Source organism: Ptychodera flava, chromosome 9 (genome assembly GCF_041260155.1).
Source record: "Ptychodera flava strain L36383 chromosome 9, AS_Pfla_20210202, whole genome shotgun sequence".
NCBI classification, from domain to species: Eukaryota; Metazoa; Hemichordata; class Enteropneusta; family Ptychoderidae; genus Ptychodera; species Ptychodera flava.
Window position 1 is genome coordinate 30,701,681 of NC_091936.1, and position 15,790 is coordinate 30,717,470.

Below are 15,790 nucleotides of genomic sequence, written 5' to 3' on the forward strand. Positions count from 1 at the left end.
TTAATTATTTGCCTTTGTTTTGAGTTGTTGTTTTTTACGCATTTTTCTCCTCAGATTACTTATGCCTTGCTTGTCATCTTAAGCGCCGAATGAACTTAATTTGCCCGCGACAAAGGGATAAATATTACTGATACAGAGATTATAAATGCTACATTTACTTTTCGGTTGGTAATGATCAAAAATGGAAAAATGGAACTTCAAGACGAAAATTCTGCAGAACAAAGAATTTGTTTTGCTGTTTTAACATAAAATACTTACATGACCGCAATCCCTCTTTGGAAGGACTAACATTACCAACAAACTAATGTGGAACTTGGGTAGGGGACGAGAAGTGTATATATATATATATATATATATATATATATATATATATATATATATATATATATATATATATATATATATATATATATATAATTTTTTTCCCCGCCTATACGATAATATATCGTCACGGAACTTGAAAACAAAATCTGTTGGTCTAGATATCCAATCTGGCGATTCGATCCTTCAAAGCTCCACCCCTACGTCCTTTGGATGAGTTGACAATCAAACAAATCGAATATTCACTTCGCTGTCGTAAAAAGCACAATACCCCTCTTGCCTATATTACAAAAAATTACTGTATTCGAGATCGAGCAGATGATAAGTGTGTCAATATGTAAGGATACAAAAAGCTGTGATCCTTTATTAATTACGGGAACCTCCGAGTCGTCACGGTGGCCCAGTTCAGTAACCCCGTCACTCGCACCGTTGGGTTTGTCTTTTGACACTGAGGCGTAATGTGGAAAACAGAACCGTGCCAGACGTTCCTTATGAACAGTATTGCTTTCTCGCCAGAACCGTGTAGAATTATATATTTTGTGACTGTCACCTTGTCGTCTCCTCAGTGCCCTGTGTGATTTGGACGACGATGCCTGATCACGTGACTCCGCCGGGGAGGAGTCTCGCCTTCGAATCCGACGTTTAGATTAGCTGCTCCTTGTATTGATTGCTTCACCGATCCTTGGAGCCCCATTTCAAATTCAATACCATCTTGACACTGACAACGGCAGAGGGTTCCGCTACACGCTCCAAGAATTCGCAGTGGATGTAAGAGTGAGACGGTACAACTAAGCGACTAGTACATTTACTCTCCGACAGTGCACTGAGTTACAGCGCATCTGCGTGCGCTACGCACGATAGAAGTAACCTCCGCGCACACCGTTGCCGAATTCGTCGGTTCAGGACCACATTGACCCTATATCTGGCTCAGCGACACTCGGCGTTTTCGACATGATGACGGGCGTCGGTAGCGTGACCGCCCGCTGCTGTTTGGCGTAGAGCAATTATCGACCTTTCGGGAGGGCGAAACATTCAGGGTAAGTAAGAGTTTATCTACAAGCTACAGGAACATACTTCGCTGCCGTTCGGTTTCTTCGCGAACGGAAGATAATCTTATACTCGCGGGAGTTTCATTTTCGAGCTGCCAGTATTGTTTTTTAAGTTTCTCCAACAAATTTGAACTGCGTTTAATTCCCCTTAAATCGCATTAGTGTAGGTGCCATTAATTCCTTCCTGGAATTCCCGATAATGTTTTCATATTGTACGTTAACACTTACTTTGAACGCGACCGGCGTTCTCTCGTCTCTGTTATTCCGCTAAATGTGTTGGTTTCCTTATCGATTTTCGCTCATTGCATAAGGCGTTGTATTCAACCGCAAGATCTACAGTATCGCGTTTACACATCACTACAAAGACATCTTGTAAGTTTCTCAGCCAAGAAAATGAGGTTCTGTTGTGCAGTAAAGACCACTCATTATCACCACGACGCCTGGCCATTGTGTCGTGCTCTTCGTTCGTTTAATTGCGTTCTGGCACTCGTAGCCAACCATTGAACTCCCCCAAAAAAGGTCTACCCTGTATTGCTCTGTTATGGCAACACTCAGTGTCGTTGCTTTGGCTGGTGTACATTATTCTCGGGACACATAGCTCGTCACTAAGTATTATTTAGCGGACAAACATGTACACACGGTTTAAAGTAGGCAATCTCCTGTGTCGTACGTTTGTTTTTAAACTCTTTGAATAACGGGACAGTTCTTTGTATGTATAAAGGTTGTATGTATACAAATATGATTAAGCGCTCCGCGCTGTAGTAGGTGTAAATTCGCCGTGTTATGTAATCGTTATCGTGCAGATGTCACCGTCCCTCGAAAGCGACAGGGATGCGAATTTACGCCTCTGTAAGCCATGACAAATTAAAAGTAATAATTTCATCTCTTTAGTATCGTTGTTCCAGACTTTTGGCAAAAATTAGATAATTATTATCTACAAAATCTCTCTCTCTCTCTCTCTCTCTCTCTCTCTCTCTCTCTCTCTCTCTCTCTCTCTCTCTCTCTCTCTCTCTCTCTCTCTCTCTCTCATTGTAGCAATCGCTTTCCCAGAATACTCTTTCAAATGTGAAATTACCTCGGCCATCATACGTCGAAAAATAATTACTGTTTCAAAGATGAAACGTTATTCACAACAAAGTAACTAAGGCGCAAATTTAGCAAGATGAACTCTCAAACAAATAATATGCTTTTCGTTTTTCGAATCAACGATTTCTTAAAAACACGTCTTCGCACCATGGACGTCTAGACCGTTCACGAGGTGGCACCAATATGTGAGTGAAAAGTAGACCAACGTTATCTTCTTCGTGGAGATAATCCACTTCAGTCAGTCGGAAAAAAAAATGTAGAGTGCTGCATGAGCTTTCAATAGCAAACTGTAACAATAGTCGCTCGATGTTTTCGTACAGCAAAGGGAAATCGGACACGGTACAGTTCTCGCTTTTGCTAATCCGAAGTTAATCTTTTTTTTCACTTGTCACGGGATGAACGGTTGATTCATTTGATGACGTCGAAGAGAAGTGATGTAAACGAGCGTCAGCTGTGCCAGTTCACCCCTCCCCCTCCCCCATCTGCCATGACAGGTTTGCGTCAGGCCTCCGGGTCAGGCCGATCCTGTGGGACAGGGCACTCGCAGTGTTTACGCATAAACGTGCCCAGCACTTAACAGTTGCCGGTCATGTACGCATGCTCATGTGCAAGCCTTGACACGTCTCTCATATTGCAATGCCACTGACAGCGACAGACTGAACAACAAAAATAGTCGCCATGTATGCAAAAATATAGGGCTCATGTAATAAATGCCAAGGAACAATCGAAGGTGGTTTGCTAAGTTTTGCTATTTTCTGTTTCCAGCGTACAGGCGGGCAGACAAGGATGACGGTTTAAATTTACCGTCTGCTGGCACCAGGAATGTTTTTACATCAGCTACATAGTAGTCAACTACTTGAAGAAAGTTCAGTATACTGTCTTGTTTCAAATCTTGACGCCACGGTGAGAAATGTGGAGTGACATTTGAAATTCTGATAGTACACACTGACACACAGTCACACACACAGACACTCATCCATTTTTCTATGGCGCCAGAAACTATTAAAATAGAGACCACAGCCCTCTCTAAAAATCAGAGTTCCGAATTTCAGGACACGCGTGTGCTTTCAACTTGATACGTCAAACCTTACGATTTGCGGAGTGTTATATCTATCTATCTATCTATCTATCTATCTATCTATCTATCTATCTATCTATCTATCTATACCATTAAATATATATATATATATATATATATATATATATATATATATATATATATATATATATATTTATATATATACATATATACATATATGGTTTGTTTTAGACAGGTTTCACTGTATATACATTGTATAAATAAATGAATGTATATACAGACATAGGTAGAAAGACATAGATGGATGATAGATAGATAGATAGATAAATTGATTGATAGATAGATAGATAGACAGATGGATAGATTGATAGATAGATAGATAGATAGATAGATAGATAGATAGATAGATAGATAGACAGGTAAATTTGAAGCTCCCTAGAGTCAACAAGTACAAATAGGCTCTAGTATAGTTCTTCCGTTTTGAGAGCTGTACACGTGGTCGCTGTTACATTTCTGCTCATGCTCGTTCGCCCCAAAGGTGTATTTTGCTGGTGCTGATGTGAACATCCCCGCACGGGTGAGCCCATTTTGTACCGAAATGCCGTCATGATATGTCAAATCTCGACCACACAGTTGCCAAGGTAACTAGAAAAGCGGCTTGTTACAGTGACGTTTGCTCTTTAATCTGTCGATTAATTATACAAAACGTAAAAAATGTATACTGGGGTGCCATTAAATATTAAAATATCATGTGCCAGACACGATTTAATAATTCAAACATTTTCATACTTCAATTTCGCGATAGAGATGGTTCGTCTGTTTCCTATATGATATTACTTTTTTTTTTATTTCTGTATGATGTAAATGTTTATTTCAAAGGTTTCTTGTTTACCCGCAACCGTCCCGGTAGATAGCGGATATGTAACCCTGTGAGCGGATATTCCGAGAAAAATTATTAATGCGCGTAATATCAAGGATTCACATCTCAGTGTACACAATGCAAGCCGTACGTTCTAAGGTATCATCGGCAATATTTTAAGATAACGCAGGCTTTCACTTTCCCATGCCGCCTTTCGGTTTAATTTCCAATTATCCAAGCACTACACAAGCGTGCGGCGGCAACAGTAACTCCGGAAAATGTCAAATCACATCGAAGCGAGAAACGAATCCGAGAAGACCGACGATTCTTTTTTTTCAGGCGAAACCATTGCGGGTGGTAATGATTCTCGTCCGAAGAAATTTATCGGCCGAGCCTCATTGATATTTCTTATCAGTGAATGATTAAAGATAAGCTACGGTCTTTGAAGTGAGTGATCACAAGATCCATACTCCATAGTCGTGATTGGAGAAACCACTGTACTGGTGATGAAAACTAATTTCCCTAGTGTTCGCTTTTTGATCTGGGTAACTGTGTTTCTATTTCAAACAAAATTTCTGCAAGTTCCCATATATATATATATATATATATATATATATATATATATATATATATATATATATATATATATATATATATATATATATATTTGGGAATATATGGGTATATATTGGTATATATTCATACATACATACATACATACATACATACATACATACATACATACATACATACATACATACATACATACATACATACATACATACATACATGCATGTAGACATACAGATAAACAGACAAACACTGCAACTACTTTATATGGCATGCATACGTGTTGGCATACATGTATATGTATTTGTCTGTTTGCACTTGCAGGAAATTACGCCATTTCATTTTCAGTCAAACTATTGACTTAAAGTGACTTGACTTGTGCTATAGTGGTTTATACCGACCATTTTATTCATTGCTTTAATATTTGCACATTCGAATTAGAGAGTTCAGACCGCGATGAGATCAGACTACGTTTCCAGGAAATCGATTAATAAAAGAATAAAATGTAAAGTGAGCGGAAACAGAATCTTTGATTGGGGAGGTATCAAAATTGCGCAAATGCCAGACATCGGAACCCGTGAAAGCAAACACGCCGGTCTGGAAGTGTCTTCCCTGGGAAAACGACTAGAAATTTCTGACTCCGTGGCCCATACGTTACGCTGCTTTGTGTAAAATGCCGAGGTGCCTGAGTGCAGTTCGTGAGGGATGCATAACGAAGCCAATTAATCCAGATTGTTCATATCCCTGGGAAGAAAGAGCAAGTTCTCATAGCGAGGACTTTCAGCTACCATCTCTGCCCTTCGAAGTTCACGGACACTGATTTCGAACAACAAGAGATCTTTCGCGTCGAGTTTCCACAATGGTATGCAAGTCAACTTGTACTGTGAACCCGTGCCGACGTCTCTGTGTTTGACTCGCATGCTCCCGTGCCGTCCCTGTGTTTGCTGCTGTGTCCAGTGCTAAGGACTTCTTATCCTTTTATCTTACTAGTAAAGTCCAGGAATTTCATGGACGATTGTAAAAGTTGTGTTGAACTAGAAATTTACAGTTGTTCTCTGTGATAAGATTGCAACACTATTTACAAAATTGTCATACTGCAGACGAAAAGTTTATTTTGGTCATTGACGGTAAAGTTCAGCAGTGCGCATTTTTCTTGAGAAAATTTAAGAGTGTGAAAATTTGAAAGCAAATGTTCAAACTTCAGAAATTAAATATGATAAAAAAGTAAATTAGGACGTAGGTCGTACTAGAAGCGCGTCTCGTTATGCGATAACAGGCACAATTGACCCTTACTATAGTTCACGGCATACTTCATTGGTAGGGTGAAACGCCCTCTAGTGGCAATATGTCAATGAGCGGCATTCCCAAGCGGCCATATTGACCCTCGATCCGAACTTTAAAAACTGCGGATGCTTTGGGATGCTTTGTGAGTGGGCGTGGTTTCTTCATCGCCTTCGTCTCATGGACGTTGTTAATTCACAATTGTGACGTCAGATTGAAAAAAGAGTTAATGCCAACATTTCTTCCGGTTTAATAGATGAACCCGGTACAAAAGTTTGAATCGTGGCGAAACATATTCCCTCGACGGCAGTGCGGCATGTTGTTCCTGTATGTCGGCATTTCCAAGCATTGAGCGCTATTGTATTTATCTTACACATTTTAATTTGTCACATTTTACGATATCTATTATTGTCTTGTTTGGTCCATGATACTGGTAGGCGGTTCTTAGCAAAAATTCGCTTTATTACCCACTCGGTATTGCGCACAAAGAATGTATTTTTAACGGGAGTTCATAGTGGCAGGTAGACATATCAGCAAAATGGGCCTCCTATTTTAAAATTGGCCTTCGATTAAGTCTAGCCAATGGGATATCGACTGCATGCTGTTGCTGTTTTATTTCTTGTGGCCAGTTCATAAATATCAGCGAGAAAAAGAACGATCACTTCCACGGATGTTTGTCAGAGTACTGTATTTTCGGAGCGCATAGACATGTAAATGTACGTATTCATATTTCTTCTTTTTTCACCATTTTGCTCTTCATCCATAGCATTTTAACCGACTATTTCGCAGGGTAATAGAATATACTGCTTTCTCATGGTTTTTAACTGATGCTACAATCGGCTTGTTCGCAACTGTTGATGAAACGTGGGAAACCTGTGCTTTCAATTTTCCCCTCATATTTTGGCGTATAAGGCCAAGCTGTTTTTTTTTTGCACACGATGGTAAAGTTGGCAAAAGATAAATTTCAAAACAGTCTGGATTCGCAGTGGACGATGGTTAAGATTTTTTGCACACGTTGCATCCGGACGTATACGGACATATACCTCCTTTGACCTGCCGTGAACACTAATGTTAATCTGTGCAGTCGCAGCGGTTGTCTTTCGATGATAATTTTCAGTGATATCCATGGCCGTTAGGGACGCTACATTTACTGCTGTTTCTCACACTGTTTATTATTAATATAATCATGGTTTTATGGCGAAAATGGGTCAGCTTCTGAGCCGCATGTGACGATCACCGCTTTGCGTCGCCGCAGATGACGTTTGACGTCAAACCATAGATGTACATATAAGGTGTGCATGGTCCAACGGACAATATCTACCGATAGCTGAAATCAACATGCCATGAAATGCAAAAAGTTTACAGATGGTCGCTTTTATATTTCAGTAGAAAGTGTATCATCGTGCTGCCAGTTACTGGTGTCGTCAAAGCTAAATTTAAGAGAGTCACGTGTTGATACATTCGAACTTGAACCATACTATAAATCATGTGTCTACACGCTATTTGCCATCGACGATCGCACGTTCAAATAAATATGATATAATTAGCATGTGTTAGCTGTGGTATATTTGGGTCATTCTGTAAAGCAAACGTACGCCCGCGCTACTATCGATAGAAAAATGACACAAATTCATATTAAATTAGGGACAATAGCTCTAATGTTGATGACACTTCTATTATTTTTGTACGGGAAAACAAGTGCATTTTCTTCCTATTTTTCCCAAAAAACGTTGAAATACAACTTTAAGTAATTGCCTTGATAACACAAATATTTTGTATGATTGTAGTGTCATTGCTAAACAAAGTCCACTTGTACGATAACAATAAGATATTATTCTTTCACCAACTGCTCTCACACTGATAAGTCGAACATTATAGACATTCAGACACTGTCAATATTGCTTTAGAACACGTAAACGAAATAATATGGTATTACTAACGGGGCAAGAACTCTTGAAAATACAGCAAACTGCTGTAAAGCTGTTGGAGCTGTTATGGACATTCGTGACCTCTTCTTGTTAAATATGGTTTTGACGTGACCCTCTAGGGCGAAGTGAGCCTTTGCGCTCAGGTCTGTCAGCTGAAGTGAATCATGATGACGTATGGTTATACAGAGAGTCGTGATCACGGTTTTTTTTTGTTTGTTTTGTGTTTGTTTCACTTTTTTGGTACGTAAAGTGTTCACATTGCTGTATCTCATGCATTAGTCAACTTGCCACATTACCGTAGCTATGTACTGCATCGTCTCGGATTCATCGAACGTGCATCCTTTGTGAGATACATTCTTAAAAAACACGTTATTTCGAGCCATCCTTACGCAGCCCGAGACGATCGAAATGTGTGTATATATATATATATATATATATATATATATATATATATATATATATATATATATATATATATATATATATATATATATATATATATATATATATATATAACATCATACACACCCACACACTGGGTCTTAACTGTGTAAGAACATGTCTTCTATTATACACTTGCCCACCGTGCTATGGTCGCTCGGCATTTATCGAAATCACTCGGGCGTACACAGAAGTTGCCGCGGATTTCGCGATCACCCCGTCATTAACGCGACAGTTTCTGCTGAGAAGGTTATTCCTTCAATTTATTCTCTCGTGATATCAGTAAGCCCACAGACGTGGGGGCATGTCTGCGCCCTCCACGTTGTCTTGAAGACGTCTTGACATCTGATAAGAGATGAATTCAGTCAGCGTCATAAAATAACTGACGGACAGCGTCTGTAAGATGGCTTGTCCATCTCACACAGCATAAAAGTCGACGTCGTGACTTTTCCGATAACATGACAGATTACGGATAACATTCAAAGATGCAGCATTAATTAAACAGAGTATTAAAATATTAAAACTAAGCATTCTGGGTTCGGTGTAGATGACACGGCGGGAGGGATTATAACCATAGCGATAAAGTCTTCCCTTTTATGTCAAGTCAAAATAATTAATAACCGCCAGAGGGCCTTTGTTTTATCTGTGCTCGTGATCTGCACTATTGCTTTCCTCCACCGCTGGCGAGGGGTAATTGCGTTGGCGCAGAGCCAGATGACAGTCGATGAAATCACATTGTCGGCGACAATTTACGTGTTGACTCTGAATATCGCAACCTTTTCGCGGAGATGTTTGTTTTATTTTAAATTGTACCCTTTATTCAAATTTTAATCCGTAGCTGTAACTTTTATCTTCGACGAAGACCTTTTAGTAATCACTGAGAGATATACTGTAAACGAATTCAAGCGTTCGCCTGTCGTTCGCGTAGGACAACTCAATTGTAAGAAACCAGTCGGTTGTATGTATGCGTGATCGTCATTGCAAAGCGGCGGCTTTTATTTCGTCAACATGAAATCCTATCTGTGCGAGCCGCAGATTTGCGTAGCATAGATAGGGTCTCTTGCTTGCGAAAAATATGGTAAATAATTATGGTGTCCAGTGTGTATTTTATAATAGTTGCTGTCGTTGTTTTACTTTTCGTAACACAGTCATTCCTCACTAGCAAAAAAATCATCACGTCCCATCTTGCTGCTGCGGCGTTCAACTGTTGCGGTGAAGTTGACCTGTTTGCGCAGGCGTGTGCACATGCGCGCGTGCATGTCACGTGCTCATGTTGCTGCGCTGCTGCCAGGCACTTCATGGCCAATGAACTAACGGCTCATGAAGGGAGTGGGGGAAGTCGGGGGAGGGAGGGGGGTAACATGAAGGCTTGGTCGTATGAAGTTTGTTACCTTTGAGGATTTAGAGTTCACGATATACACGCACGAGCGTAAATACTGGTCAAAACCGAAAGGTATGTACGTTGCTGAGGTGGTTTAATACTATGATATCATTATTGGTGTGTATATTGAAATTCTTGCCTGAAACGTCAATATCGTCTAGCTGAGAATTCGCTCGTGTTCCAAACATGCTATATCGCATATGTAGCACGGTTATTTTCACGTCTCGATCAATCAGATCGCTGTATTTGCGCCGCCAATGTACTTGTATGATATAGTTCTCGTTATTGCATTTAATACCAGAGGAGCGACAACACATTTTGGAAGACCATGGGAGACCCTTCGTCACACAGCAACCATTCACACAATTCGATTTATGCTTACTGTCACCGTACACCAGACTACTTCTGATGGAATTTGATCTAGTTTATAGATTTTACTTATTTTCACATGGCGACGTGCATCATTTTTATCGACTCGGACCCTCGGATGTACGCCACTGATGACGTCGACATTAAAGTCGGGTTAACTTTCCAAAGTCAAGGTTAAATTGCAAGTGTAGTAACCGTTTCCACGTGCCGTCTGCCCCGACCCGACCATTCTCACTTCAAGCAAGTGGGGAAAATTCACGCAAATAATTTCAATAAATTTAGCATGAATTACAAAACAAAGTATTTGGCGAAAGCAGCTCCGTGTTCCATCGCGTACTGTTCCAAAACAAAGCAGATACCTTCATACTCATCCAACAAGCAGATGTCTTCATTGACACAGCGTTGGCAGTATACTATGGACTCATTTCATTTATGAATCAGGGGGTATCCATGCATAGCCTATCGCAAATCGTATTTTTATATCAGCCTCAGAGGGATGTGTCAATTACTTGGCTGTCGATTGTTCGATAAATATTCACGAAAAATAGGCGACCTACATTATATGAACTTGATATTAACTGCCACCTTCTATATCTCACAAATTTGATATTATTTTATTCTGTTAATACGTGCCGTGTATGCTACAAAAGGACATATGTTTTGCCAATTTATTGAGTGCGTTTGATTGATGCTGCCAATTTCAATGCCGCTATCATGACATCTCTTGCGATATTGCAATTAAAAACAGAAAAGAAATATACATCTGTCAAAAATAAAGATGAAATGAAATGCATAATCACTGGGAAAGTCCCGCTGCGACATGTTCAGCGCCACCAACGGATTCTGTACATGCATCTTAAGTTAATGAGTCAGTCAGTAGGTTTGAAAATACGCGATTAGGATAATCTTTGCATTTGCTCGCATCTGTTATGCATTTCTGTTGCATGCATGAGAACGTTCAGAAGATTTGACATGATTTGACATTTTTAACCAAAGTAATTTTGCAGCGGACTGTCCAACATATTATAAAACTTCAAAATCGAAATAAATGGCAAAAATGTACCTTTTAGGGATAAATTTCAGAAACAACCTTACAGTTCTTTTCTCACTTCGACCTTCTAAAATCTGTTGTTGAAAAACAGATGTTTATCTCTTGTCTTTTGAGATATCGAACCTCTAATATTTTTCTCCTAAATTAACATATATAGAACGATTTTTCTGTGAATTGTAAATATCGATAAATATGATGTACCTTGCTTTTCTGATCCAGACATTGACAATCTCAACCTGGTTTTATATTCTATCTCGATTTCTTTTTAAAAACTAGTTTAAAGTTTTCTGGGGTAAAGTATGAGCGATGTTTAAGACGTACGTGATTAAGATTCGGCATAGTCACAACAATGCTTACAACTTTACTTGAAAACGTTATTGAACACAAGGTAAAAACATCAGTGTAGAAGAAGGAGGTACGTGAACTTAGGTTCAAGACCAAGCGGGGTTACTTCATGCGAACATTCGAAGCCCTCGCAAAAGATCACTCAGGTCGGAAAGTTAAAAGCTTCAAGTTGGTCAGCATTTGAACATCTTCCATTCGATCAAATGTCCTATTATATTATCATCAAAGAATTTCTCTTAACACCTGTTCTGGTGGGTTTTTGTCGTGAAATGCACGTGTTCGAAACTTCAGGCACTTTCGGAGTAACTTGACGATAAGCGCAATCGATAGCCCGTCACTGACTACTATTACATCCGCAATTGGTTTAATTGTTCTTGCACCTGATTAGGATCCTGTTTTGTGACCACCTGGTTTTAAAATAAAATGAAAACAACGTGTATTCTGTTATTTGTGTTTACCTTTTGTACATTCATAATTTGTTTACTAATAATCACCGCGATATTGCAAACGCACACGTAAATATAATGACTCGTTTTTCAAGGTTCTCTACGCTCTACTAAAATCAGTTAACAGGAGTGGACACTGCTGTTCACCTCTTTAATCGCCATTTTGATAGGAAATATTTTTGTCGCGGTTTTTTTTATTCCAATCCAACATCGATGATTCACAAATTGTAATATACAGCGAGGGTTCCGTGTCTACTATATCAAGTTAAACGGGTATAAACGGCTGTAAATCTCAAACAGACTTAATGTGGGATTAGCCGACCCCATTAAGAACGTGTGCTCGGATCAAGGGCTTGGCTGAAGGATATATTTTCTTCGGTGAAAATGAATGAGACTCCAAGCTGAATATAAATTTATAGCATTTTTGCGTGCGTTTGTTCCCACACGTATGAAGACGGGTTAAAGTCCGGGACCAATCATTTTGCCGCGTGTTCAGTCCATGACGTCAATTGGCTAATCATTTTCGAATAACTACTATGTGAAAGGTATCAAATAATACGATAATAGTCCCTAGCGGCGGCGAGAGCGAGAGCGAACGCTCGCTTTGCCAAGACTCGAGTGTGTAACCTACATAGGAACATCGTCTTTTACGGTCTCTGACTCTGTACTGAGAGCCGATTATGAACACAAATGCTGCCCCCTTGTAAAATTTACGCTCCCAATAATGCGTGGCATTAATATGCGCCGATAAACGCAGTCAACTCTAGCGATTGTTTTTAACTCTCATTTGGTATACCAAAGAGAGCTTATCGTATTAAAGTGAATCATTTCATTTGCCGATGAACGCAGTCAACTCTAGCGATTGTTTTTAGAATGTTCTCGATATCCAAAGTGGTAAGTTTTATAAAGAGCAAAGTGATAAATCGCGACATAGTAGCGTAATGAGAATTTAAAATTTACGCGTGAATTCACGTATTGGTCGGATGACAATTTCAGTTTCATAACTGGCTGACCCGCGAGGTAAATGATCGGTGAAAGTTTGTTTGCGAGGACAAGAACTGGAACAAGACTTACGTCACTGGTAGTATTAGTCAACGAATCAAATTACTTTTATCGTTGCTCCATCGAAAGCACGTGAAATGAGAACGTCAGATCGGTGTCACTTGCCATACAATATGATTGAAATATTATGGATTATTCCTTTGCTTACAGGACTAAGAGACAACGTAGGCGTGCTAGCATCTCATGTATACAAATTGCTTCATTCAGAGAGATATTCTCGGCCTCTCATTAACAAAACACATACAGTCTGATATGCAGGCTGGGATCTGGCCTTTACATGTTCATTAGAACTTTGGCGCGCTTAATATTTCATGCTTCTACGTTTCTTCGAGGGATTACGTGTTCTGTCTTTATAAACACCCGGGTTTTCTTAGAGCAACAATTACGCCGTACCCACGAACCCCTTTCCGAACAGTCTACAAACCTGAATCTTTGGACCTTATCTCGTTATATTGACGCGAAAGTTATAAAGAACCTGACAGCAGACGAATTTCAGAACTTTTGACGTGCATCCATTATATCAGAATTTCCCTGCATGCGTCGTTGTGTAGCGCTCTCCGCAGTGCATTTCCCGCGATTCTCGGGGGAGCTACCCTTCTCCATCAAAGATAATTAAACCTACACGCAATTATCCACCAGGGGGTGGCTTGGACAGGATGAGCGGATCAATGCAAATCTGTTGGAAACAGCGCCTTTTCTCCCCGGACGCTGCTGGCCAGTAAAAAGACAATGAATACGGTATATTATAGATGCACCTCTTCGCCCGCTGCATACTGAGGTCTTGTCCTCTCAGACCTTTCCCTTATTCAGAAAGATATCATCTAAAAGCGTTAACTTTTATCACTATGCACTGGACCGCACCAGTTTTTTTTTCTTGTCGCTTTGTTGGATTCTCTCACAGATGGGAAGAAAAATAGACTACATTTACGCCTATTCGCCGGTTATACCGAGGTGCTCCTAGCAGTTGAGTTGCCATAAAGTGACGAGAAAAGTAACAATTGAAACTAGTATCATACCTTCTCTATACTGGAAAAGAAGTGTTCTTAAATTATATCAAAATGCGAAGTATAAGCTTTCCAATACAACTAATTGTGTACTATACTAAATGTTACTATTGAAAGCAAATAATTTCTAGACTAAATTTCAGGAATTTCATTGAAGTTTGATATTACACTCCCTCGGGCTATTTTTGTCAAGCTCTGGGCCGCATTTTAAGATAATTTCAGGGGTCTAACTGCAAACCTATTTTACGAAAAGAAAAAAAATAACAATGGACAATATATCCAACGTCGTAGCAGACTACAGGTTGAGAGTGCTGAGAGCAAGTAGCATAATTCTGCCCTGAAAAAATGAAATGATGAGGTTATCAAAATTTTATCGATCGCTACTTGCCCCTGTTGGCAGTTTCACAGATGGTAGCCAGTCGCCATCGTGCCCAACTTTGAATTTGAGCTTGACATCAGACACGGGTGCTTACTTATACTGGAATATAATAGATGACCTGGATATTCCAACACCTAGGATCCGCTTCGGCTTGATCCCCACGTGATACAGTGGGTAACGAATTTCTTTTTACCCCTGCCTAATTTAGCTCATCAACGAATACTGACTGGGCCACATCCATCTCGCCGCCAGGGGCCTGTATGCAAACATAATTACAAGTTGCAGGACAAGATCGACAACGAGGCATTCTCTCTCACTCGAGGCGACTTCAAACTGAGAAACGGACCTCAGATCGATATTACCGCGCTGTTGAAGTCTTTGAATTCACCATGGCTACCGCGCCGCCGTGGCTAGTTAGAACTGGCAAAATCAAAAACATGGCGCTAAGAGAATGTTTATTATAGTCAAGAAAATGCGTACTCCTCTCATTCACGTATGCATTCCCATTTGCCATTAGTAACTAAAGGAATTGACAGGTAGTGAGACGTTCTATACGCATGAGGTAAAGTACCTTTTATTTGAAGCCAGATTTCGTGATTTCGCGCATTGATTTCTTTCTATTTATAGTATGATCTTCTCCCGGGAAGGGCTTTAAGATCTTTCTACCTCCGTCATTACTCGAGGTTACTCTTCAGTAATAACTTGTTATTCATCTTTCTCTTTCCCAATTTAAGAATCATCGTCGGATTAAACGGGTGTTCATATTTCGCAAATTTACAATACTCTAGGGTGTGCGGTTCACGTGATGAAATTCGCGGGCAAGACGATTGCTCGGCATTTAGAACAAAGATCGGTAAAGCAAGGGTAAGAGGAAAGTGAACTGGTAACATAAATTGTCAATCAGTTGCATGGCATATGATGACTAAGTTAGGGACAGAAAACCATGCTGTGACGCGCAGCACGATTTCCAATGATTTCTTTGCCTTACATCGCGATTTTTTCACCGTAATGGCAGTATTTTCGATATCGACGATCGTATTTTAATCTTATTGCATACGACAACCGAACCGTATGCACGTTTTTCTTTCATTTGAGAAAATTGAATTCAAAAAGAGAATTAAAAGTTTAACACCGATGCTGGGTTTTCAAGTGTTTACATTCGAGACAGAAATCGCGCTT

General features: G+C 39.8%; 1 protein-coding gene across 1 annotated transcript in view; it reads left to right on the forward strand.

Annotated features, from left to right (window-relative positions):
- The first annotated feature begins 3,340 nt into the window (after nucleotides 1-3,340).
- The window catches only part of LOC139140633 (calcitonin gene-related peptide type 1 receptor-like), a 62,960-nt gene continuing 50,510 nt past the window's right edge, over nucleotides 3,341-15,790 (forward strand). Inside the window, exon 1 of the mRNA XM_070709992.1 lies at nucleotides 3,341-3,359. The gene's annotated coding sequence lies outside the window, so the exon portion shown is untranslated. The remainder of the gene's footprint in view (nucleotides 3,360-15,790) is intronic.